This window comes from Notolepis coatsorum, assembly GCF_963971535.1.
Source record: "Notolepis coatsorum genome assembly, contig: SUPER_14_unloc_2, whole genome shotgun sequence".
Classification (NCBI taxonomy): Eukaryota; Metazoa; Chordata; class Actinopteri; order Aulopiformes; family Paralepididae; genus Notolepis; species Notolepis coatsorum.
The window spans coordinates 148,096-175,877 of NW_028174867.1; the positions used below are offsets into that span (position 1 = coordinate 148,096).

The following is a 27,782-nucleotide window of genomic DNA, read 5'->3' on the forward strand; positions in this document are numbered from 1 at the left end:
GCCGATCTAACGACGCACGCGATCAGAAGCGAGCTCACGGCGGCGCGCGAGAAGCTAAGCTACCCCGCGCCAGGCCATGGCCATAGCAGCAAGCTAACGTTACCTAGCGACCACGACATGCTAGCCCCGCAGCTAACAGCTGACTGGCTAATAGTAGGCCCTAAGCAGGCCATGCAGCGATCCAGCAGGCTAACGCAGCAGTTAACAGCTGACTGGCTAACCGTAAGCTATGAACATGTAAACAATGACATAACACTCACCCAGACAGGCCGCCGTTCTGAACCTCTCCTCACTTTTTAAGAGAAAAGAGAAAACAAGATGTCAACACCGCTTCACAACGGTGACTTTACCACATCCGACGGAATCAGCACAGTACCAACTGGCCTGTGTAGCTGACTTTGAACATGAATCTGCCGCTATCGCACATTACATGCACATATCCCCTCGTGAAGGAATACTCTCATTTGGATATGAAAGATGGGGCCTTAACACGGTGACAGAGAGAATCCACTCGTCCAGAACACACAGGGATCACCAGTGTCAATGGTCGCGGCCCACTAGTTAAAACTATAATGGTCTTCAGACCAAGGCCTTCTGTCGCCTAGGTGGCTGAACAAAGGACCCTAGCCTGGGGCCGGTTTCCATAAACTTTGTCAAGTAGCCCCCATAGCACTAACAGCCAAGTGGAGCCCGCCAGCAAACACTACTCACCCAACCTGGAACGCACCGCTTCTCACAACAGCGGCATGTCCGACAGTTCAGCTGTGGCCTGACAGGTTTCACCCCAACAAACACAGCAAGGAACTGCAGTTGAGAAGCATGCAGCGGCGTGCTCCCAATACGAAAACCGGTGGAGGGTTTTTAGAATGATCATCATCTTCCAGACACTCCAGTACGAAGACAATATCGCCGTATTTTCTCGAAAATAGTGAGAGAGAAAATAAAGATATGATGTCAACGTATCCTTGTTTCCCAAAGCTGCTCCTAAACCTTTCTTCCATCATGGTGTCAAGTGTGGGGATCTACCGAGGCACTTCTTCCTTGTGGTGAAAGCGAGAAGGAGGAGAGTGGGTGGCCCCACCCCTGCTTATATGGGTAAGCTGATAGGGGTGTGGTCAGACGAATATTGGGATTAAAGGTACATTGTGGTCTTTATTCAGTGCGCGTGCACGTATGCGAGATAGTGCAGAGAGCGATGCCGAGCGAGAGCGATACGATACAGAACTCATGTTACATCTAACAATTCCAGGAAGTTCTGTGTGTGTGCATGTGTATATAACCTGTCCTAAATCTGCAGATAGGCTAAATGTTGCAACTGATGAAGCGGAACTGCAATCCAAACTGTTGAGACAAAATAAGTGGAAGTGAAGCACAAATAAACTTCAAAAAAGGTTATTTCTAGTGCCGTCAGGCAATTAAAAAAATTAATCTAATTAATCGCATTTTAACCGCATAACCATTTTAGGCCTGATATTTTATATTCTATAATCATATTTCAAATTGCATGCGTCCGGATGGCAGAATTCAGTACTGTATCTACAAAACCTTCTGTTGTATTTTTGTTCAATAAACAATGTGGACTAGGCCAACAGTGACTTTCATGAAGAATGGGGAAAAAAAGTATTGAAATTGACCCAGTTTTAGCGTTTTTATCAAACATTTTGTCTGCCCAACACAATCACAGCACGTGCATATTTTAATCAATGGTTCATATGTAATCGAAATGATCGTCACAACAGGTGCAGGGCACCAGGGGGCGCTGAGAGTCACACACAGCTAGTGGCATGGCACTGATATATGCTTGCTACTACTAGCCGAATGAAAATGTATCTGTTTCACCTAACACTATTGCTCCGTGATTATAGCCACCCATCTCTAAAGCCACAACCACGTTACCATATTTGTAATAATGTAAATCATTGTGTCGTTGTACACATATTGTGTTTATAACGTTAGTAGCTAACATAGCTTAGCTTGGTAGCTATTGTGCTAACAAAATATCCCGACATCCGGCTCGCTGGCCGGCATGAACGGCCGACCCAAAATGGTTCTCTCCTCTCTGTACACCCCGTCCCCACGGGTACCCTGCCGGGGGGCCATGGACGCGACAACGGCGACAATGGTGGCAGCCTGTAGGGCATAGATATCTATAATAAAATATAGATGTCTATGCTGTAGGGTGCTCGAGCCCGTAAAGGCTAGTGGTTCACGATAGCTATGAGCTAACGCGCTGTTGTCGCGTCCACAAGCTCCTCCGCAGGACACCCGCGAGGACGGGGGCACACAAAGAGGAGAGAACCATAGGCTAACGTCAGTGTAGTGGTCCTGACTGTAGGCAGCAGGGACGGCGGAGCTATATACTATATAGGCTAACTGTGATGCACCTAGTGGGCCACCATTGAACTAGTACTATGACCCGGACGGGCAAGGCATTTCCTGAAGTGACGTCACGGCCGTGCTAGCTTTTAGATTCGGCTCATTAATATGCACCTGGCTGTAGTGACGTCGGCGTTTGATAAGCTTTTTTGATTCGCACGTGCATGTTATTCGTGCGTGGACCTTTTTAACTCTTTCAGAGTGGCATTTCCGGTGTCAAATGGAAAAAAATAAATAATGAAATTATATACCAATGATGTAAACTACCCATAATTGATCAGTAGGGTTTAACCTGGAGGTTGGGCTTTAATCATCTTTAGGATAGAGGGGGGTATCATGCACCCCCCGGAAATATACTTCTAACCAGTGTTTCTAGATTTGAAAAAAATTATAGGCTTATGTTAACAAGTTGTCAGAGTGTCCCATGTATCATTTATATGCAAATTAAGGACATGATTATCAAAAAACCGCAAACAAATCTGTTTAATATATCTCAGCCAATATTGCAGATAACTGAACCAATTTGGACAAGTCAATCAGGGCAAGCTTATTTGACGCATATCTCGCCTAGAAAGGCTTTCGAAATAGTGAAATGCCATTTGATGGTAGAAATTCGTTTGTTTTCACTCATAAGATGGCGGCGGTCATAAGATGGCGGCGGTCTCGTAACAATAACCTGCAAACCATCCACGTGGTACATACATGTACATAGGCTATACTATAGGTGGCAGTGAGATCCTGCTGTAACAACCTCTGTGGAAATATTATCACATTTAAAAAAAGATAAAATCTCCTAAGTTTTAACCTTAACCTAAACAAACGTATTGCTGAAAATATACACTCTATGACTGCTGTCATATACTGCAGAGAACTCTTTCATGGCAAATAAGTAATCTGGTCTTTCCAAAGACATGCGGGACACGAGTGCACGAATACACCTTAAATGATTTTCAAGTTTTGTTCATATTGATTCTACCAAGTGTATACTTTTTATTTCTGAATTTCCCATTCTTAATTCTTACATGTGTGCATGAACACATTCATTGCTTTAGCTGCTTTGCACGAACAAACATGTACGCTAGCATATTGTTACGGTAAAATACGTGGAAATGTACATTTTAAGACAAGACGACAGTCGCAGATTTCTATTATATAATGACTATTTGAAAACAATGACTTAATATAAATGTCTTACTGGGTCGGGTCTTGCTGCTGTTCCTGTTTTTCAGGGCGGAAAAAGTTTTTTTTTTTGTGTGATGAGGATTTATATAAGAACCTCCCATGCGCAGAACAGCTTGCATAGGTATCTGTGTCTTTTGCCGGTAGCTAAATGACAATGTAATTATAATGTGATTGATTGATTGATTGATTGATTGATTGATTGATTGATTGATTGATTGATTGATTGATTGATTTAAAAGTTTATTAACAGATTGCAGACTTTGCAATCAAAAGTTAGGGGGCTAATAACCCTTGCCATAATTTCAGTGCGCCCCTAACTTTTGATTGCAAGGTCTGACATTGACCCCCTTTTCAGGAGTTGACCTAGAGCCCACCAAGGTCATGCATATCAAGTTTGGTCAATGTCAGACCTTGCAATACACTGTAAGGCTACTGTCCTGCCTCACTTCCAGTGATGAAGCTAAGCTATGCTAACGGAGCATCTATTCCCAAAGCTAAAATGCACGCACAGAGACAAAAAAGGTATGCATCTTCTTGTCTAACTCCAGGGAAGATGTTAAATAAGCTAATTTCCCAAAATAGTGGAGTTATCCTTTAAGGGGATGCAGACCAGAGAAAGACTTCCCCCATTTTCAATTCATCATATGTACACGACTTACAGATAGACAGTACTGCTACATCTATACATTTATGACATACCAGATTTGCAAATACAGTACTGTTTGTGATACAAAAAGTGTCCAGAAAAAGAGTGTATATACATTTGACGTCAAAACTGTATACATTGGAGGAGGTTGGGTAGGTGGGGTGGGGTTGGGTGGGGTGGGGGGGGGGGCTGTACATTGGAGGTGGGGGGGGGGGGTTGGGCAGGGGGGGGGGGGGGACAACTGGGTTAGGAAATGTTTCAACTCATTCAGAACGCAGCGGCCCGCCTGATCTCAAACCTACCGAAGTCGGCCCATGTCACCCCACTTCTTAGGGACCTGCACTGGCTCCCCATTGCTGCACGAATCCGCTTCAAGGCCCTCGACCTAGCATACCGTGCGGCAAAGGGAACCGCTCCCGCCTACCTCCGGTCAATGGTTTCTAACTACACACCCTCAAGACCCTTACGCTCTGCATCTTCTGGCCGCCTCAGACCTACTCCTATCCAAGCTCCGGGAGGGTCATCAAAGAGAAGTCGCCTATTCTCAGTCCTTGCCCCACAATGGTGGAATGAACTATACCCACCCCAGTTAGGACAGCCGAAACACGTCCAATCTTTCGCCGTCGACTAAAGACGCACTTCTTCAACCATTATCTGAATAAAAAAAAAAAAATCTAACCCTAACTAACCGTACTGTCATGCACTTGTCCTAATAAACTAACCAGCACTCAACACTTTGATGAACATTGTTGCTCAGCTTGTGCCCTTCCTGATGGCTTGTCGTACAGAACATGTAAGTCGCTTTGGATAAAAGCGTCAGCTAAATGACTAAATGTAAATGTAAATGTAAATTTGTAGGGGCCATGTTTCGAATTGCAGTATCCCGTATAGGTGTTCTTTGAGGGTGTTTTTGAAAGTGGGTAGTGATTCACATTCCTTTACAGCTTTGGGTAGGGCGTTCCACATTGATGTGGCATAATTGCGAAACGTGTTTAGTTCATTGTTTGAGCCGAATCTGGGTTTAACATGATTTGTTGAGCTTCCTCTAGTGGTTGTGGTATTCACTGACCTTTGGGAAGTATTTTGACATGTACATGGGTACCTTAGTCGTATAGTGTATCTTGTAGACCAGGCCCATTGCAAGTTGCTGTACTCTGTCGTCTACTCTAAGCCATCCTAGGTTGTCAAAGTGGGCAGGGGTGAGGTGGGTTCTGGGGGTAAGGTCAAGTAGTAGTCTGACCAGTTTGTTTTGTGATGTTTGTAATTTAGATTTAAGCGCCTATGAGGTGCTTTGGTACCATGAGGTGCACGCATAGTCGTAGTATATTGAATGAGGGCTCCTGCCAGAGTCTTCAGGGTATTCTTGTTTCTTGAGAGGAGATCCGGTACAAGAATCTAGTTCGTTGGTTGACTTTTTTTATTACATTGGATGCCATTTTGTCACAGGAAAGATTTGCCTCTAGGATGGAACCCAGGTAGGTAATTTCATCTTTCCTTGTGACAATATTGTCACCCATGCACTGCAACTGAGAAGCCGTCGGTCTTGCTGAGTTTGTTATTTGAACCGAAGAGAATGGACTCTGTTTTGCCCATGTGTAATGATAGTTTGTTATCAGCGAGCCATATGCAGATTTTGCCTATATAGTTCCGAGCTGAGGGTTTTTTCAACCTGCAACTTGTTCTTGTCAGAGACCAGCATGGCTGAGTCGTCCGCAAACAGGAACAAGTTGCAGTCACAGGCTGACGACATGTCATTTGCATAAATTAGGACGAGTAGCGGTCCTAGTATGCTTCCTTGTGGAACACCACAGCTCACTGTGAGGGGGGGGGGATAGAGTATACCGTTTACCTCTACCATCTGTTCTCTCCCCTCCAGGTAGGATTGCATCCAGCTCACTGATAAGCTATCAAAATCAATTGCTTTTAGCTTGTCAATCAGAATGGAGTGATTGACAGTATCGAAGGCCTTTTGTAGGTCCAGCATGACCATGCCGCAGTATTTGCCCGCGTCCACCTCTTGTTTGATGTGGTCGTTCAAGTAGAGGAGGCATGTGTCAGGGAGCAGCTAGATATATAGCTTAGCACAAGGGCTGGAAGCAGTAGGGAGCAGCTAGCTATATAGCTTAGCACAAGGGCTGGAAGCAGTATAGGGACCAGCTAGCTATAGCTTAGCACAAGGGCTGGAAGCAGTAGGGAGCAGCTAGCTATATAGCTTAGCACAAGGGCTGGAAGCAGTATAGGGACCAGCTAGCCTGCTTAGCACAAGGGCTGGAAGCAGTAGGGAGCAGCTAGCTATAGCTTAGCACAAGGGCTGGAAGCAGTATAGGGACCAACTAGCATATAGCTTAGCATAAGGGCTGGAAGCAGTAGGGAGCAGCTAGCTATAGCTTAGCACAAGGGCTGGAAGCAGTATAGGGACCAGCTAGCTATAGCTTAGCACAAGGGCTGGAAGCAGTATAGGGACCAGCTAGCCTATAGCTTAGCACAAGGGCTGGAAGCAGTAGGGAGCAGCTAGCTATAGCTTAGCACAAGGGCTGGAAGCAGTATAGGGACCAGCTAGCCTATAGCTTAGCACAAGGGCTGGAAGCAGTAGGGAGCAGCTAGCTATATAGCTTAGCACAAGGGCTGGAAGCAGTATAGGGACCAGCTAGCCTATAGCTTAGCACAAGGGCTGGAAGCAGTAGGGAGCAGCTAGCTATATAGCTTAGCACAAGGGCTGGAAGCAGTATAGGGACCAGCTAGCCTATAGCTTAGCACAAGGACTGGAAGCAGTAGGGAGCAGCTAGCTATATAGCTTAGCACAAGGGCTGGAAGCAGTAGGGAGCAGCTAGCTATAGCTTAGCACAAGGGCTGGAAGCAAGCAACTATAGCCTATAGTTTAGCACAAGGACTGGAAGTAGGGAGCAGCTAGCGCTCTGTAAAAAAAATTAACTCTGACGCACAGAGATGAAATTGATGAAATTGAATTGGGTGATGGTGTTGGAGGTCTGACCCCCCACCCTGACCGCCTGGGGTCTTTCACTCAGAAAGTCCAGTACCCAGGCGCTCAGGGCGGAGCTCAGACCCAGCTCGATCAGCTTGTCCACCAGTCTGGTGATGGGGACTATGGTGTTGAACGCTGAGCTGTATGAACAACAGTCTCACATAACCCCCCTTCTGACGGTCAAAGTGAGAGAGGGTGCTGTGCAGTACCTGGGAGACCGCATCGTCAGTGGACCTGTTTGTCCTGTATGCAAATTGCATAGGGTCCATATCACTGGGGAGGGAGGCACAAATGTGGTCCTTGACCAGCCTCTCGAAACATTTCATGACCACAGAGGTGAGTGCCACCGGTCTGTAGTAATAACTGTGAATTGAACTTGCATTGCTGCACTATAGTCCATCCGTTGCAAGTCAACGCCCCCCCCCCCTCCATCCATTAACTCAACTGGACTGTCACTGTAATATTTATGTACAGTTGTACAGTGTCCCCCACCCACCCCTCCTACCCAACCCCCCCACCCACCCAACCACCTCCAATGTACAGTCAGATTGGTTATTTTTGGTTGAGGTTGAAAAAGCTATGTTGATTCAATATTTAATTACAGATACCATTTCAACATTTGAAAAACTGTCGTTGAATCAATTTAGTAGATTCCCCCTCCCCTCCTCCCCCTCCCCTCCCCTTCGAGAGGGTATAGTCCTAAGCAACTCGCGAGACCTAGAAGATCTCACGGGACTTGAGGTATTCAAACACTTTGGCGCGATGGATGGTGTCTTCACTGACTGGCTTGACAAATAGTCTGAGCCAAACTCCTTGGTAAGTCATTGACAATATTATGTATTATGCCATTCACATACCATAATCTTGCTGTCATCGTTTGACTACATGCTACTTTGTGAATTATTACCGTGGTGGCATCTAGTAGGCTAGAACGAAGCTTGTTAGCATTATTAGCTAACATGCTAGATGGTATACTTAACTGGTAAGTGAGTTCTTATGGGAATAGTATGATTCCGTTCAGATACCATCACCGGGCTGTTATCGTTTGACTAAATGTTATCTCTGTGCCGTGGCAAATAGTTTGGAGCTTGTTTGAGCAAATAGTGATGCATATTATTATAGCTACTAACGTTAGCTAGCTAGCATGCTAGCTAACGTTATTCTGCCATTTTGTTTCGTGATTAAAATGTACGTTTTTAATAGTTACATAAGCATTGTTGTAACTAGTGTTAACAAATACTTTATTATAGTTCAATTGTGTTAAACTTGGGACACAGCCATGGCTCTATTTTATTTCGTTTTGTATGTGAGGCATTTTAGCTTGCAGTTGTTGTGTTGCATTGTGGGTCTTCAGCACAAAGTAATCCCTTGCTGAGGGTAAGATGGTTTTCTGTCTGCTCAGACTCAGAATACTTAATTAACATGATCTGTGCTTCATAAAAAACAGATATTATTTATCTGGTTTTGGTTATTTTGCACAGTAAATACTTATTCAGGCCTGCAATTCAGAATTTAATCCAGCAGGGCGGCAGTGATGTTCATTCTGCCTTTTGTTATATATAAAAAATGGGGCTTTGAAAGACTGACATATTTGAACTTCTAGCTCCTGCTACTCTAAACATATATATATATATAATATACACAGTCTTGATAAATTGCATACAAGGTTTTTTGAATATTTTGATCGTCTTCTTTTTAGAATTCGCTGGCAATCATCGCCGCTATCAAGGTGAGTTAACTAACACATTCTCAAATCATGTTTTGTTTTTACCACCAGACATGCGCTAGGTATATGGAGCTAGGTACACTTGCTACTGTAGGTTATATGGTGCTCATTGATAACTACTTTGATGGTGCTTATTTTTTCCTTATTTTGTTAATTATGTTGCTCTTTCTCTAGGAATGCCAATGTATAACTCCAGCCCCTATTACCACACTGCCATTGATTCAGCTCAGTAAGTATTATCTTTCAATTCAATATTGTCTGTCTCTCTCACCCCACTTCAAACTTCACACCTTTATCTGTGTTTTCATCTCTGTCTTTCTGTCTCTCTCACCTCGACCCCCTCCACTTCACACAACACCTACATTGCCAAAGCCTTTGTCATTTGATGACACAGCAGTGCTATGTCTGTCTCTCCCTCTATCTCCGTCTCCCTCTCTCACTGGCATAACATTTTTATTGTCGTATTCAATATTTCAGAGATTCTTCGCCAGAGGAACTTGAAGCCATTCCTGAATTACCACCAGAGACCAGCAGTTGCACGCAGGCAGAGACTGCCTGTAGCGTGAGTTGAATTTTATACACAAGTTCACTGGTGTTTATTCTTATATAAAACGTCTCTAAAGACGTATGTTTACCTTTGCATTGATTGGCGGATTTTTGACTGAAGACATTGGATCTTTCCTGCTCTCCCATCCAAGTCCCAGGTTGTAATGACGTAATCATGACTGTTACAAAGGATCAGATTAAACCGAATATATATATATATTTATTTATTGATTGATATATATTGCATAGTATTTGTATATCGTTTGATATCCCTTGTATATTCCTTGTACATATACACGGAATGTCCCTTTAGCCTACTACAGACCATAATATTTCATTCTCCTATTGGACAGCGGTCCACCGGCGCCAGGGACCGGCCCCCGGAGCCAGGTTCAAAGTCACCGACACGACATGTCTGTACATGCCCGGCCTTGCCCAGGGATACGGCGACAGAAATGAGATTGGCACTAGTTTGTTCACCGTGCATATAAATACGGCGCAGGTGAATACAGAAGTATGTTACCCAATAAGTTGAAGCCTCACCCACGATACAACGTGCGGTGAAGTATGGCCTGTTTGGCCCCAGAATAGGGCATTGAGACCGCGTGCGAATTAATAACCGAATTGTCAGAGTTTGGCGCTATACCGTCGAGTGCGACATATTTCTATTAAGTCAATAATAGTCTATTTGTGTATAGTGTATCGTGCGGCTAAAGTTCTACAGTGACCAGCATCTCCAACGCTTCCTCGTATTAGCTAGAGTTCTTATCCAGGCTGGGCTGACCACATGACGCTTTCACCCGAGGAGACCTAGACGAGAACCGTGTGGACATGTACACTGGATTAATCTACCCGACGACTACATAGCCCTTTGCGGCTGGAATATATTTGCTTTGGTCCTGTGATTTATGGAGCGGATAATCGCCGACGCCTGCACGTGTTGGATTTACCCCGCGAGGAGTCAAGTCGAGTCGGCGCCTCAGAGAGCCTGAGGCCGACTAGCTTTCTTCACTGTGGAGCTACAGTCTACGGAGAACAGCTGTATTCGTCTGTGGATCAAGAGGCTATCGCACCGTCTCCTGTACTCGGAGTCTCCTTAGTCATCGTTGACCAGACGTTCTACTACCGACAGATCCCCTACCCCTGCCGGCTTACTACCGGGGGGACCCTTCCAGTATCTCCCGCTATATTACTAGTGTACCATAGATATAATTCCCTAAGATTCAGGTTGTAATTACCTCCTGCGTAACCAGAGAATGGACGTTCATTGTTGATTTGCCTACGCACATTCCTTTGCCTTACAAGTGCATTCAAAGTATAATATAAAGTATATTATGTACCTTTTGCTCCATTAAATACTTAATAATTACTTTGTGTGGAACCGATTTCATTGTGGAAAGTGTTCATCATATTCAGATATCATGTACTGTATGGCCAGTAATTAAAGTACATAAAGCGGTAGTGGTTTAATGATACCATACTTATCAATACAGTCAGGGAATTGTACCCCTCAGTTACAATTGGTCCTTCGAGCCGGAGGGTAACTAGCGTAATATTAATATAGTGGTATTAATATTGACATGGCCTATGATGAACACTCCACAAAACGGTCCTCCTAAAGTAGATCGCCCGCAGCGTAGACGGCAGACACCTCAGTACTGAGAGGATTACGTTGCCAGTATACTACCTAGCCTTCTACAGACGGTAAACGCGGAAAAAGTAGAAAGTAAAATTATGTCCGACCCTATCAACCAGGCTACCCCGCCAACAGAGGCCCTAGTGGGTTCTAATGTAACTGACCAAGCTCACGGTAGGGACCAGGAGGGACCTGACACGACTTTCCCCCCCGCCAAGACCGAAGAAGTAGTCCCCGGAGAGCTCCAGGAGAAAGACAGCCCTCCAGGGATGGAACTCTACCCGCAGCAAGAAGAGGAGAGCACCCCGGAGATGGATCTCCAGGACTCGCCACAGGAGAACAGATCTCCAACGAGTACTGCCAGGAGCGGATCACCTCAACCAGCGTCTTCCCCCAGCGAGGCGGACAAGATGCTGGCACAGGCATTCCTTGCCAGCCTAGCAGCCTCAACAGAGCGCGATCGACTCCAAGCACAGACGCTTAGTGAGCGCGAACATTCTTCCATGGAAAGAGAACGCCTTCAAGCGCAGCAACGGAGCGACGAAGATCGTATACGTCTAGAGATTAGACGCCTTCAGACGGAAGAGAATATGGTAAGGGACCGGGCCGAAGCCCAGCGCGCCGCCGCCGAAGCCCAGCGCGCCGCTGCCGGTGCCCAAAGAGAAGCAGAGCGCGACATCGCTCTCACCAAGCGCGAAGCCGAGTGCGACCGATTACAAGCGCAGCTAATGGAGCAGCTGATCGCCAGGGCAACACCCCCTCCCTCCGCACGGGGTTCCAGGGCCTTGTCAAGTCACGGGTCAAGGGCACCCTCCCCTACCTGATCAAGCGACCCTGAGCCCGACCACCAGAGAGAGCCTATACCCCCCTCCGAACTCCTTCCCCGACCGGTCCAAGTGAGACCCAGCTACAGGGAAGAAACGGTATACACCGCGGAGAGGCTAAATAGACGACTACAGGATCTAGAGGACCTGCCAGAGGAAGAAGAAGAGGGAGAGGAGGAGAGTCAAGCCCGACAGCAGCACAGTACTCCACAGGACCAGGAGGTCCAGTACAGCCCAGGCTCTACCCCCGCGGCTCTGCGCTACAGACCCCCGACTCAATTCACGGGTGAGCTTGACGCACGACCAGCCCCGAGGAATAGCACCTGGATACGCGGGCCATGGTACCCCGCCGGTACCAGCCCACCAAGAGGCGTAAGAGGAGACTCGCCTAGGAGGCCTCTCTTCCAACGCTCACCGATGTGCCAGCCATCCACGGCATCATACATTGGCACACCGACGTTTCTGGACTTCACCCATGAGAACAGAGCACAGTACACGGAGCTACGAATGTGCTTAGAGACAATGATGGCCGATGTAGCTGATGAACGCCACAAGTATGCTATCCTATTGAAGCACCTCAAGGTGCCCCGAGCACACAATATAGCGCTGGCCTATGCCACCTCTACTACCCCATACACAGCGGCTCTAGCAGCACTCGACCAAAGATATGGACGCATATGGGACTACGTAATACAAGAGATAAGGCATATTGACCGCCTACCCCCAGCCACAGACAATCGCTCACTAGATGACCTGTCTATCAAGGTACAATCCCTGGTAGGGATGCTGGGGGCGCAAAGAGAAAAGGGTATGCACGAACTGTACGCAAACTCTAATGTCGAGAGGATTTTAGAGAAGCTTCCGCCCGCCCGACAAGAGCGCTTCAGGCGGCAAAGAGACCACCGTGATCCTAACGGTCCCGAGCCATCCCTCCTAGACCTAGCCGACTTCCTAGCGAGAGAAGTCAACAGCCTACGGTTGGATACGTTCATGCGGAGCACACCAAGCTCCAGAGAGGGACCTAGGAGAGCAAACGATGGCCGAAGATTGGTGGCTGTCATGCACCAATCAGAATCAGTACCGAGCAGCAAGAACCACAGTACCCCCTCGATGAAAGAGAAGTGGAAGATGGTGTGCCCGTACTGCGAAAAGGAACACTGGTTGTCACAATGTGACATGTTCAAGAAGATGACCGCCGACGAGGTGAGTCAATGGATAAAGTCCAACCGACGCTGTTACCGATGTGCGCGCAGTCACATGGCAGCCGATTGCCGCTTAAAGAAGAGGTGTAGTCGGTGTGACGGAGCCCACCTAGATGTCCTACACAACAGTAACAGAAGAAAGCCTGCACCCTCAAGCAGCACAAAGGCAAGTGTTATGTACATTGACCCCGCCAGCAGCGGGGGCGCCCAGGTGCTCTTAAAGGTGGTCCGCGTAACACTGAGTTACCAAGATAAGGTCATGGACACTTACGCCGTCCTTGACGACGGGTCAGAGAAGACCCTTCTCCTCGCGTCCGCTGCGGCCCAGCTGGGGCTGCGGGGGAGCGAAAACCAGATGACGATTCGGACAATAAGAAGAGATCTAAAGACGATAAAGGGCGAGAATGTCTCCTTCACTATCGCAGCAAGCGGGCAGCCAGAGAGACGGTATAGGATTACTAATGCTTTCACCAGCCAAGAAATAGGCCTGTCGCAGTACACCTACCCCATCGCCAAGCTGATGGATAAATATGTGCACCTGCGTCAACTACCTATACCGCTCATAGACGGTGCCACCCCGACCCTGCTGATAGGCTCCGACCATGCAGACCTCATAGTCCCGATAGACCGGGTCCACACAGGACCCAGAGGCTGTCCTGCAGCAGTCGAGACCCGCCTAGGATGGACATTACAAGGCCCCCTCGCCAAGTCTCTTAACCGAACAGCAGCCACTAACTGCCTCCACTCCAGAGTGACAGAAGAAGACACCACCCTCCTACAGCATGTCGAGAGGCTATGGACACTAGAGACAATGCCCTTTAAGAACGAAAAGAAAGACATTCATTCCAAGGAAGACATTTACGCTATAGCCCTCCTCGAGCAAGGGACAAAGAGAGTCAAAGTCAACGGAGTGATGAGATACGCAACTCCACTCCTGAGGCGAGAGGGTATGCCTACCTTCCACGCCACAAAAGAAGCGAAAAAGAAATACATACTGCTTTCATCCTGGCTCGCTCAAGAATAGCCCCACGAAAGCAACAATCTATCCCGCGTCTAGAGCTCTGCGCAGCCCTAGCAGGAGCGCAGCTCGCCACGTTAATCCAACGTGAACTCACCATTCCGGTGCAAAGAACAATCTTGTGGTCAGACTCCACGACAGTACTCACATGGATCCGGTCTGATTCGTGCAGATACAAGGTCTTCGTGGGAGTCAGAGTCACAGAGATTCAAGAGTTAACAGAAGTAGCAAGCTGGAGGTATGTGGACACAAAACACAACCCAGCTGACGTCATCACCCGGGGAATGTCCCTGGATGACCTCACCCGTCACAACCTATACAGTGACGGGCCAGAGTTCCTCAAGCTCCCGGAAGAAGAGTGGCCTACACCCACCCCACGGGAGGCGAGTAAAGAGGAGGCCGAAAACAAGAAATCTATGTTCTGTGGATTGAACACACTCGTCTCCACAGACCCCGACATAGACGATTGCCTCACCCTAGAGAGTGCGCAGCTAAAGACATTCCTGTGGCACCACCCAGAGGTTCAGCCCACTACTGACATTACAGCAGCTGACTACGAAGAAGCAGAACTTCTACTACTACAACGAGCCCAGAGAGACTCGTTCCCCGATGAGCTAGACTGTCTACAGGGAGCAAAGCCCGTCCCATCAGACAGCAGACTGCTCCACCTAGCCCCCGAGAGCGACGCCCATAGTCTCATCAGAGTGGGTGGTCGTCTGCGGAGAGCTCCAGACTTACCGGATGACGTCCAGTACCCGATAGTCTTAAACAGCCGACACAAGGTCACAGAGCTGATCATAAAGAAATACGACGAGGATGTGCACCACGCAGGGGCAGAGAGAGTCTTCGCGGAGATCAGACGTCGTTATTGGATACTGCAAGGGAGAGAAGCAGTGCGGCGCTTCCAGCGAACCTGTCTAGACTGTCGTAAGTGGCGAGCGCAGCCCAGTATACCCCGGATGGCTGACCTACCTCCCTGTCGCCTCCGACTCTGCGACAAGCCTTTTCACTCCACCGGTATGGACTGTTTCGGCCCGCTGTATATAAAGAAAGGAAGAGGAACCGAGAAGCGGTGGGGTATTGTATTCAAATGCATGACCACCCGAGCGATGCATATAGAACTCCTTCCAACCATGAGCACAGACTCATTCCTTATGGCCTTCCGAAGATTCACATCGCGGAAAGGCAAACCGTCTATATTATTGTCTGATCACGGGACAAACTTCAAAGGCGGAGAAAGAGAGCTGAGAGAGAGCTTCCAAGCTATGGGCCCAGAACTTAAGACCCACCTCGCTCCATCCCAGATTGACTTCCAGTTTAATCCCCCGAACGCACCTCACTTCGGTGGAACTTGGGAACGAGAAGTACGTTCAATAAAGACAGCCCTGTACGCCGTGCTTGGGGCCCAGACCGTGGCGGAAGAAGTCCTAATGACAGTCCTCACGGAGATCGAGGGAGTATTGAACTCAAAGCCCCTCGGTTACGTCTCAAGTGATGTAGCAGATGTCGACCCAGTCACCCCCAACACACTCTTGATGGGGCGGCTGGACCCCGCGCTACCCCAGACAATGTACAGGCCTTAAGAAGTGAACGGCCGAAGAATGTGGAGGTACAGTCAAGTATTGGCTGACAAGTTTTGGAACAGCTTCCTACTCCACTACCTACCGTCTCTACAGACCCGCCAGAAATGGGTGAAAGAGAGAGACAATTTGACAGAAGGAACAGTCGTCATGATTATCGACCAGTCACTACCCCGAGCTATGTGGCCGGCTGGCCGCGTAAGCAAAGTGATCACCGGTGCCGACGGAAAGGTCCGAGCAGCCGAAGTGCTCGTCCAAGGGCGGATCTACACCCGACCCGTGGCGAGGCTAATAGAACTGCCAAGGCTCCCCGATACTATCGATGACGACCATGACCCCATGACTTTGTGAACTGACCGACCCTCACAACAGACATTGAGTAGTGGACAGTGCAGTTAATCTGTCTCTGCTTAGCTAATTAGGTGGGACTAATTAGGGGGCGGCTGTTACAAAGGATCAGATTAAACCGAATATATATATTTATTTATTGATATATATTGCATAGTATTTGTATATCGTTTGATATCCCTTGTATATTCCTTGTACATATACACAGAATGTCCCTTTAGCCTACTACAGACCATAATATTTCATTCTCCTATTGGACAGCGGTCCACCGGCGCCAGGGACCGGCCCCCGGAGCCAGGTTCAAAGTCACCGACACGACATGTCTGTACATGCCCGGCCTTGCCCAGGGATACGGCGACAGAAATGAGATTGGCACTAGTTTGTTCACCGTGCATATAAATACGGCGCAGGTGAATACAGAAGTATGTTACCCAATAAGTTGAAGCCTCACCCACGATACAACGTGCGGTGAAGTATGGCCTGTTTGGCCCCAGAATAGGGCATTGAGACCGCATGCGAATTAATAACTGAATTGTCAGAGTTTGGCGCTATACCGTCGAGTGCGACATATTTCTATTAAGTCAATAATAGTCTATTTGTGTATAGTGTATCGTGCGGCTAAAGTTCTACAGTGACCAGCATCTCCAACGCTTCCTCGTATTAGCTAGAGTTCTTATCCAGGCTGGGCTGACCACATGGCGCTTTCACCCGAGGAGACCTAGACGAGAACCGTGTGGACATGTACACTGGATTAATCTACCCGACGACTACATAGCCCTTTGCGGCTGGAATATATTTGCTTTGGTCCTGTGATTTATGGAGCGGATAATCGCCCACGCCTGCACGTGTTGGATTTACCCCGTGAGGAGTCAAGTCGAGTCGGCGCCTCAGAGAGCCTGAGGCCGCCTAGCTTTCTTCACTGTGGAGCTACAGTCTACGGAGAACAGCTGTATTCGTCTGTGGATCAAGAGGCTATCGCACCGTCTCCTGTACTCGGAGTCTCCTTAGTCATCGTTGACCAGACGTTCTACTACCGACAGATCCCCTACCCCTGCCGGCTTACTACCGGGGGGACCCTTCCAGTATCTCCCGCTATATTACTAGTGTACCATAGATATAATTCCCTAAGATTCAGGTTGTAATTACCTCCTGCGTAACCAGAGAATGGACGTTCATTGTTGATTTGCCTACGCACATTCCTTTGCCTTACAAGTGCATTCAAAGTATAATATAAAGTATATTATGTACCTTTTGCTCCATTAAATACTTAATAATTACTTTGTGTGGAACCGATTTCATTGTGGAAAGTGTTCATCATATTCAGATATCATGTACTGTATGGCCAGTAATTAAAGTACATAAAGCGGTAGTGGTTTAATGATACCATACTTATCAATACAGTCAGGGAATTGTACCCCTCAGTTACAATGACACTTAGTTGATTTTGAGTAGACAATTACTCGTTGCATCTGGGCTCATAGTCATAGCCATATTTATAGGAATGACCGCTACACCGTCGCGCCAATAGCGGCCGAGGGAGGGAGAGTTAAGCGATTTCTTTGTCATTCAGACAGATTCTCCTATCTGCACCTATCTGACACGTATAGCCACTGATGGTGGAGAAGTGCTGTCCAATTAGCCATTTTGGGGAAATTCAGGCATAAAATAATATTCTGTTGTGTGTCACTGTCAAACAATCCAATATTTCAGAGATTCTTCGCCAGTTGCGGGAAGTATGTCACCACCTGAAGACGCAGACCACCACCTGAAGCCCATGTAGAATTGTGAGTTGAATTTTATACATGATAGATCAGTGGTTCTCAAACTTTTTACACCAAGTACCACCTGAGAATGTAGCTGGCTCTCCAAGTACCACCATATGACCGGTGTTAAAATACAGTCTATTCAGCTATGCACAGTTCACGCAGGAGGCAAATGTATTCCTAATACCATTATTTATTGTTAACTTTTGTCAGACACAGCCACAATGTACAAAGGGATAGCACTAGAACTAGCAAACGCTTCCACACAACTCATACAATGCAAGGGGCATTGAGAACATAATAACTAACATTCTCACATAGCAAGTGAGAAAATTAAGAACAACTGTATTTCAGCAAATGTACTTAATCTCTATCTCTCTCTCTCTCTCTCTCTCTCTCACACAGCAAGCAATTGTCCATCATTCTCTCTCTCTCTCTCTCACACACACACACACGCACACGCACGCACACACACACACACACACACACACACACACACACACACACACACACACACACACACACACACACACACACACACACACACACACACACACACACACACACACACACACACACACACACACACACACACACACACACACACACACACACACACACACACAATTATTTTGTTACAAAAACTTAATTTCCTGCATTCTGGTGCAGGACTTTTTGAAATTTTACCCTTTAAATGCCAGTTTGTGTGATGGCATCACAAATTATTGTTAAAATAAACACACAAAGTAAAATATGTTCAATAGGATAGGAGCCCCGCATTTAGTGATCTAGGAGGCAAGTATTTTGTAATAAGATCAGATAGATAGAGCAATCACAAAATAAAGAAATGAGGCTCATCGTGCTCGCAAGCCACTGTCTAAAGTCTAATTGTGTTCTCAGAGGGATGACACTGGTGATCTACACCTCTACCAGAGGCCAGCAGCCAGAGGGGGACCCTGCTGACCACAAGGCCATCTGAATCATCCTATGCTGAATTGACATGGATGGTATCTCCCTTAAGCTGATGTGAGTATAACTTCCATGTACAAACACAAACACACCCACTCTATCTATATCTCTCTTCTAGGACATGTCATCATCATCAAACCTTTATTTAATTATTGGGAGAACAGTAGGGTTGTAAAAATAAGTGTAAACATCTTCAAATCATTATTAACACATCCACGCTGTAAAGGGTTATTGCCCGCCATGCTTTGACCGCCAGATCTCGCGAGTAGGGTCGAGCTGCAGACTCGGAGCCTCGGTCCAGATTGGAACTTCCGCCCTGCCACAGGACTATTACTCCTGTGACAGGGCAATGCGCTGATTGGCGGAAAGTACGGAAGTATCTCGAAGTACGTCTGACGTATCTCGAATTACGTCTGATGTTTCTCTACGTTAGCGAACATTAAATGTTGTATTCATAAAATAATATAAATTCAGCAGCATGGGGAGGGCCGGGGGGAGGGGAGGTACAGGTAGTAGAAGACATAGTTATAGTACAGTGGAGAAGTAAAAATAGAATAAAAAGGCAGTGGAAACAATATACAATATTATTAACTCTAATAATAACACGCCTCGCGGGCTCATTATAATACGAGAGCCGTGGGTCTGCATTGTATAGAGCGGATCCCCCGGCCGTATTCAAGCGCTGGAGCGCTTTGCCATGGATAAAACTGTATTAATATAGTAGTAATAATAGTAGTTGGCTAGTTGCGCGCTTCTGGCCACCTCCCGCAGTGCGCGCATACACACATACTGTCTGTAGCCTATACAGTACGTGCAAAATTAGTTGTCAAGAGCCAATCGCACAGGTTGCCTCATCTCATCTGGCTCTGCAAATAGATCTAGAGTCTGAATATCATATATAGCATGCTGATGATCTCTCTCTCTCTCTCTCTCTCTCTCTCTCTCTCTCTCTCTCTCTCTCTCTCTCAAATCCATTCTGAGAACGGAATGCAGTGCCCACGACGAGGGTCTTGATTGATTGATTGATTGATTGATTGATTGATTGATTGATTGATTGATTGATTGATTGATTGATTGATTGAAAATTGTATTAACAGATCATGCTGGACCTACAAAAGGCCTTTGACACTGTCAATCACTCCATTCTTGATTGAACATTTTATTAACAGATTGCAGAATGGGTACAGTACAGTACAGCTCAATACACACAATTGTTAAGGGGATGCAGACCAGAGAAAGACTTTTGTCTTGTTTACATCAGGGTCCCCCATTTTCAATTCATCATAACATATGACATACATGACATACAGATAGACAGTACTGCTACATCTATACATTTATGACATACCAGATTTGCAAATACAGTATTGTTTGTGATACCAAAAGAGTCCAGAAAAGAGAGTATATACATTTAACGTAGAAACTGTACATTGGAGGAGGTTGGGTAGGTGGGGGGGGGGGGGACTGTACATTGGAGGTGGTTGGGGGGGGGGGGGGGGGGGTCGGGTAGGAGGGGTGGGTGGGTGGGGGACACTGTACAACTGTACAAGCAAAACTGTACATTGGAATATTGACAACCATACTTGGTAATTTACTGTACATTGGAGGGGGTTGGGTTACAACACAGGAGCAGAGTATAAACAACAGTACAGTACTGTTTCTCATTCCTGTACTGTTGTTTATACTCTGCTCCTGTGTTGTAACCCAACCTCCTCCAATGTACAGTAAATGACCAAGTATGGTTTTGTCAATATTCCAATGTACAGTTTTGCTTGTACAGTTGTACAGTGTCCCCCACCCACCCACCCACCCCTCCTACCCGACCCCCCCCCCCCCCAAGGCGAAAGTCTCTCTGGTCTGCATCCCCTTAACAATTGTGTGTATTGAGCTGTACTGTACTGTACCCATTCTGCAATCTGTTAATAAAATGTTCAATCAAGAATGGAGTGATTGACAGTGTCAAAGGCTTTTTGTAGGTCCAGCATGATCTGTTAATACAATTTTCAATCAATCAATCAATCAATCAATCAATCAATCAATCAATCAAGACCCGCGTCGCAGGCACTGCATTCCGTTCTCAGAATGGATTTGAGAGAGATCATCAGCAGGCTATATATGATATTCAGACTCTAGATCTATTTGCAGAGCCAGATGAGATGAGGCAACCTGTGCGATTGGCTCTTGACAACTAATTTTGCACGTACTGTATAGGCTACAGACAGTATGTGTGTATGCGCGCACTGCGGGAGGTGGCCAGAAGCGCGCAACTAGCCAACTACTATTATTACTACTATATTAATACAGTTTTATCCATGGCAAAGCGCTCCAGCGCTTGAATACGGCCGGGGGATCCGCTCTATACAATGCAGACCCACGGCTCTCGTATTATAATGAGCCCGCGAGGCGTGTTATTATTAGAGTTAATAATATTATATATTGTTTCCACTGCCTTTTTATTCTATTTTTACTTCTCCACTGTACTATAACTATGTCTTCTACTACCTGTACCTCCCCTCTCCCCGGCCCTCCCCATGCTGCTGAATTTATATTATTTTATGAATACAACGTTTAATGTTCGCTAACGTAGAGAAACGTCAGACGTAATTCGAGATACGTCAGACGTACTTCGAGATACTTCCGTACTTTCCGCCAATCAGCGCATTGCCCTGTCACAGGAGTAATAGTCCTGTGGCAGGGCGGAAGTTCCAATCTGGACCGAGGCTCCGAGTCTGCAGCTGGACGCTATTGGATCTCGCTGTACAGCGTTATTGAGATCAATATTGAATTTTTTCGCCATGGCATTCAAAATTCATATATACACCCATGGCCGCCTAGTTATAGTTGAAAGTGGGGGTGCAAGATTTTTTTTTTTTTTTTTTTTTTTTTACATTTAATGAACACCTGTATGTGCAATTTCCTGCAATATAGAGCCTTCAATCTTGACCAAAATAAAGCTGCTCTTTTCACTATAAAACTCAGTTTATATTGCAGTATGATAGCTATAATAATAATAACTTCACTGCGAGGGCTCTTTTAGCTAACGCTAGCTAGGCACGTATGATAGCCAATTACTATTATAATAATAATAATAATAACTTTCCCATCCTCCCAAAGCCCCTCCTGCCCCGTTCACATCTGCAGCGGCAGTACCAACAACAACAACAATTAATTGACGCTATCAATAGCCCCAGTGAGCGCGGCGGCTGGCTGAATGAATGAATGAAAACTTTATTTAACAGATTGCAGAATGGGTACAATACAGTACGGCTCAATACACACAATTGTTAAGGTGATGCAGACCAGAGAAAGACGTTTGTCTTGTTTACATCAGGGTCCATACTAGCCCCTTTCGTGACTGTGCTGCACCGAGTGAATCCACAGTCATTTGCTCCTCAATGGGAAACCAACCTAGATTTACCCTGAAGGACTGGTTCTGGCCGAACCGTTCGTTATACAAGTATCACAGAGACATTACAAATGTGCTCACAGTTGCACGAGGGTTTCGGACAGAGATACGGGATGGTGCGCAGGCGCTGTGATCACCCAACGGCGGAAATAATGCCGCTTTGAGCAGTTTATAAAAAAATATTAAAAATATTTATTAGCAACGCCGAGCTTTCAAACCATCCCGTATCTCTGTCCGAACATATACAGAAATAAATACAGTAAAAACATACATGACATCAGGACATTTATGGCATAGGGACATACATGACATACAGGTATATACTGTAGTACTGTTACATTTGTGACATATACGATATGCAAATAATATACAGTACTGTTACCCAGAGATCCTAACAGAAAATATTATATATATATGATGGGGATGAGACTGTACATTAGGAGGAGGGGGGGGGGGGGGGTGGACATTTACGGTGGCCAGTTTCGAATTGCAGTCTCCCGTAGGTGCTCTTTTGAATGTGGGCAGGGGTAAAGTGGGTTTTAGGAGTGAGGTTAAGCAGTAGTCTGACCAGTTTGTTTTGTGATGTTTGTAATCTTGTTTTTAGTGCCTTTGAGGTGCTTTGGTACCATGAGGTGCAGGCATAGTCGTAGTACCCTTGAATGAGTACTGAGAGTACCCATGATTTTTGCCATTTTGTTATCGTGAAATTGGTATTCAATTTAATTCTGATTGGCATTAAAAAGTCTTAAAGCCTTAAATCTGACTGGGCTAAACCCTGGTTATTTTCAGCCCAATTTATTCATTTCACTGCAAACCATCTGATCAATATATCACCCATACTACATAAAGCATTTACTGATGATCACGTAATTATAAACGCCGCCCCCCCCCCCCCCTTTCCTCCGTGCATGATGACGCATAACGTATACGATCATATACAGTTGAATTTTTTAATATAGCGTGTCTAGGGAATAAACGGCAATCGATGCATTTAGGTCTATAACTCACGTTCTAGGAATTACTACAGAAAATGATAAAACATACTTATATTCTAGAAGGTATTTTTGTATTTTTGTATGAATGAAAAAGTATAACGTTCCTACATCCTGAACAATAGATAATCGATGTTGAATGCAGGCATTAAAGTGTTCCGTCTCAAGACGGATTTCCGTCAATTTGATTGGGGAGATCCGTCAATTTGATTCGCAGTCTAACGGAATTGACTACCTGGTATAATATGATTTGTAGATGCATACAGATTGAAACAAAATTGAGCCAATCAGAGGCGCCAAATATCATGAAAAGGGAATTTTTTCTACCGAGGCGGCGCCAAGCAGTCATCACTCAGGGACTCGAGTGGTTGCAGCTGGAGGCTATTGGGCGAGTGACATTTGCGAGGTCTGTCCGCCACATGGCAGGGTAACAAAATAGTTGTGTCCCCTGCTGTGGTTGTGAGTATAGTATACGTTTATTAGCTTAACTCCGTAGCAACATCACACAGGTGTATCTGTAGACAGTCTCCTCCCCACCGTATATATCTTTTTTCCTACCACCCACCCCCTCCTAATGTACAGTCCCGGACTTTCCAGTGAATCATAGTGTCCTTTTTTTTCATTTTCCCAGATGCACCATGCACCAAGGATCCAGCTGATTACTGCCAATCTGGAGGATTGTTCCTTATCTGCTCTTCACTTGTGCCACTGATTCATTGACCTTTTGTGGTGTGGTATGTTTTGATTTTTACTTAGTAATACACTGTATAGTTGGGATTCTGAATTAAACAGTATAATGTTCACATATATTATGGAGCCCCCAGGGGTCGGGAGAATATTGTGGAAAACAATATAAAACTGAAATGGTAAAGCTAAAAAACTGTAGACCTGACCACAACCCCCTCGGTTCAACAGCACAATATGTTGCTTTCTCCGCTTTTAAAAGTTGAAATCATCTGATGACATTGAAGGGATAGTTCAGAATTGTGGACATAAAGTTTAATTTACTACTTGGCCATTATGTTATGTTCAATGGACTGCACTTATATAGCAATAGCGCTTTTATCCAAAGCGCGTATGGCCTCTCATTCACCTATTCACACACATTCACACACCAATGGTGGCAGCTGCCATGCATATTGATCCATAAATAGTGTTTAGATTGTACTTCTATAGGTTTTTAACTTTACATACTGTATTTAAACATTATATTTGAACAAACACTGCAAGCTAAAGTTTTAAATCATTTGAATCTGTTTTATACAGCACACTTGCTTCCAAAATAAAGCAGTTTTACAATCCTGATCGTTTGTTAACACTTGAAGCTTTTTGTTTCTAACAATCTGTACAATAAAAGTGTTTCTCTGCTGAACTTTGAGTTCTGTCACTTAATTGAAGGAGTTTGATTGTAATAATTATGGGAAAACCTGTAAAATAACAGTGTTTCACTGCTGAACTTTAAGTTCTGTCACTTTATTGAAGGAGTTTGATTGTAATAATTGAGGAAAAACCTGTGAAATAACAGTGTTTCACTGCTGAACTTTAAGTTCTGTCACTTAATTGAAGGAGTTAATTGAAGGAGTTTGATTGTAATAATTATGGGAAAACCTGTAAAATAACAGTGTTTCACTGCTGAACTTTAAGTTCTGTCACTTTATTGAAGGAGTTTGATCGTAATAATTTAGGAAAAACCTGTGAAATAACAGTCTTTCACTGCTGAACTTTGAGTTCTGTCACTTAATTGAAGGAGTTTGATTGTAATAATTATGGGAAAACCTGTAAAATAACAGTGTTTCACTGCTGAACTTTAAGTTCTGTCACTTTATTGAAGGAGTTTGATCGTAATAATTGAGGAAAAACCTGTGAAATAACAGTGTTTCACTGCTGAACTTTGAGTTCTGTCACTTAATTGAAGGAGTTTGATTGTAATAATTATGGGAAAACATGTAAAATAACAGTGTTTCACTGCTGAACTTTGAGTTCTGTCACTTAATTGAAGGAGTTTGATTGTAATAATTATGGGAAAACATGTAGAATAACAGTGTTTCACTGCTGAACTTTGAGTTCTGTCACTTAATTGAAGGAGTTTGATTGTAATAATTATGGGAAAACATGTAAAATAACAGTGTTTCACTGCTGAACTTTGAGTTCTGTCACTTAATTGAAGGAGTTTGATTGTAATAATTCTGGGAAAACATGTAAAATAACAGTGTTTCACTGCTGAACTTTGAGTTCTGGCACTTAATTGAAGGAGTTTGATTGTAATAATTCTGGGAAAACATGTAAAATAACAGTGTTTCACTGCTGAACTTTAAGTTCTGTCACTTTATTGAAGGAGTTTGATCATAATAATTTAGGAAAAACCTGTGAAATAACAGTGTTTCACTGCTGAACTTTAAGTTCTGTCACTTTATTGAAGGAGTTTGATTGTAATAATTTAGGAAAGACCTGTGAAATAACAGTGTTTCACTGCTGAACTTTGAGTTATGTCACTTAATTGAAGGAGTTTCATCGTAAATGTAGGGAAAACTTGTGAAATAACAGTGTTTCACTGCTGAACTTTAAGTTCTGTCACTTTATTGAAGGTGTTTGATCATAATAATGTAGGAAAAAACCTGTAAAATAACAGTGTTTCACTGCTGAACCTAACCTGTCAATTAACAGTGATTCTCTGTTCTCGGGTTCTCAAATAATAAACAGAATTATCTGTAAATTTATTGCTTTTCCACTTTATTTTAATTAGGGTATTTCAATGTAAATTTTACACTAATTCTATGTCCCCAAACTGCCAGACTTTTACCGTACACAACACATATCTAATCATATAGAAATCGAATGCTACTCTTATTTGTACACTCTCAGAATTACACATTATTAAGGAGTACAATGCACACATACCTTACTAGGACTGATCAGATCAAAGTGTTCCCACATTTGAGAACGGCTTCTCTTCTTAGCTGGCTCCATGATGATCAAAAAACAACTCTCAATAGCAACTCTCAAAAACAACTACCACTCCTACTACAAAACCACACAGACAGAGGGAAATGTTTTGGGGCGTTTATGTAGAGTAGAATGCCGCGCAAACAAAGTCTCGCGTTACGAAACAGTCTCGCCGTGTCGAAACCAGTCACATGATTCCCTGAGCGAACGATACACTTACTGGTTCGGACGTCATAGGTCACGTGACTTTTGCCGTAGCAAAGCAGGCTTTAAAGCAGGGTTTGGGGGAAATGTAGTTTCGAGTTTGACGCTTGTATCGGAGCATTGGTTTCATAGGGCCATCACGGTATCATTTCATTTGTGTGCATGTATCATTTCATGTGTGTGCATGTATCATTTCATGTGTGTGCATGTATCAATTCATGTGTGTGCATGTTACATGTATCATTTCATGTGTGTGCATGTATCAATTCATGTGTGTGCATGTATCATTTCATGTGTGTGCATGTATCATTTCATGTGTGTGCATGTATCATTTCATGTGTGTGCATGTATCATTTCATGTGTGTGCATGTATCAATTCATGTGTGTGCATGTATCAATTCATGTGTGTGCATGTATCATTTCATGTGTGTGCATGTATCATTTCATGTGTGTGCATGTATCAATTCATGTGTGTGCATGTATCATTTCATGTGTGTGCATGTGTAGCGGTCTGAAAATATTGTATATTATTCAAGACCGCTGACTGGTGTTTTATATTCCCTTTGTACAAAAAGACATCATTGACATTCGCACGAGCAATGATGTCAGTTCCTCTTCCTTCTATCAACTGAAGTATGGACTATACACCGTATAAGGGAACATGATCGACACCCTTCCCTGTGTGACTGGTAGGCGGGACCAGCAGGGGGCGATGTCTGATGGAGAGTGTGGGAGAGCGATGGAACGTGATATATGCGAGCGGAAGAGGAGAAAGGACCTCTTCGGTATTGAACTTGACTGTGAGCAGTCGCAACGGACAGAGGCTCCGGAGAGCCTGTTGCAAACGGTTATGCCAAAGGGCCCCGTGAGACAACCACGGGTGATAGGAAGTACTGGCTAGTGGACACGATGTCCTAGTAGTACCAGAGATAGTATATAAACAATTGGTGCAAAGTCAGGCACTAACCATCGTGTTACAGTAGTTACAGTGAGCGGTATAGATAGCGTGCGGCTAAGGATACATCTGAGTTCACAGTAAATCGTGTTACAGTAGTTACAGTGTGCGGTATAGAAGCGCGAGCCCCGAGACGAGCTGGGGACAAGAACCGGTCTGCACCAGGCTGCCTGCAATCAATCGGCTCCGGCTGCTTTCAATCAGATCTGCCCCGGCTGCCTGCAACCCACGGGGGGTTCCGCCAATCCAGCAGGGGTCGTCGTCGCTCAACACACACTCTCCGCCAGCGCTGCCTCTCTGCCCAGCTCCGCCTGCTACCATCCGCGCCGAGAGCGCTCAACGCCATCTTGCTTCGGGGACAACAGTGGCGTGGCGGGACGGCCATTTTGGATGAGTACCCATGAGCATTGACGCTCCCGAGTCACTATACAGTACACAGTGTGGCGCAGCCTGCGGGCGAAAGTAACGTTGCTATTGCCATTC

At 45.2% G+C, this 27,782-nt stretch overlaps 1 long non-coding RNA gene across 1 annotated transcript; it reads left to right on the forward strand.

Moving 5' to 3' along the window:
* Positions 1 to 7,925: 7,925 nt before the first annotated feature.
* LOC311241265 lies at positions 7,926 to 18,792 on the forward strand. The gene is made up of 6 exons (XR_014620518.1): positions 7,926 to 8,003; positions 8,887 to 8,916; positions 9,088 to 9,142; positions 9,391 to 9,475; positions 17,778 to 17,851; positions 18,731 to 18,792. It is a non-coding gene; the product is annotated as an uncharacterized lncRNA (long non-coding RNA).
* The last annotated feature ends 8,990 nt before the right edge of the window (positions 18,793 to 27,782 follow it).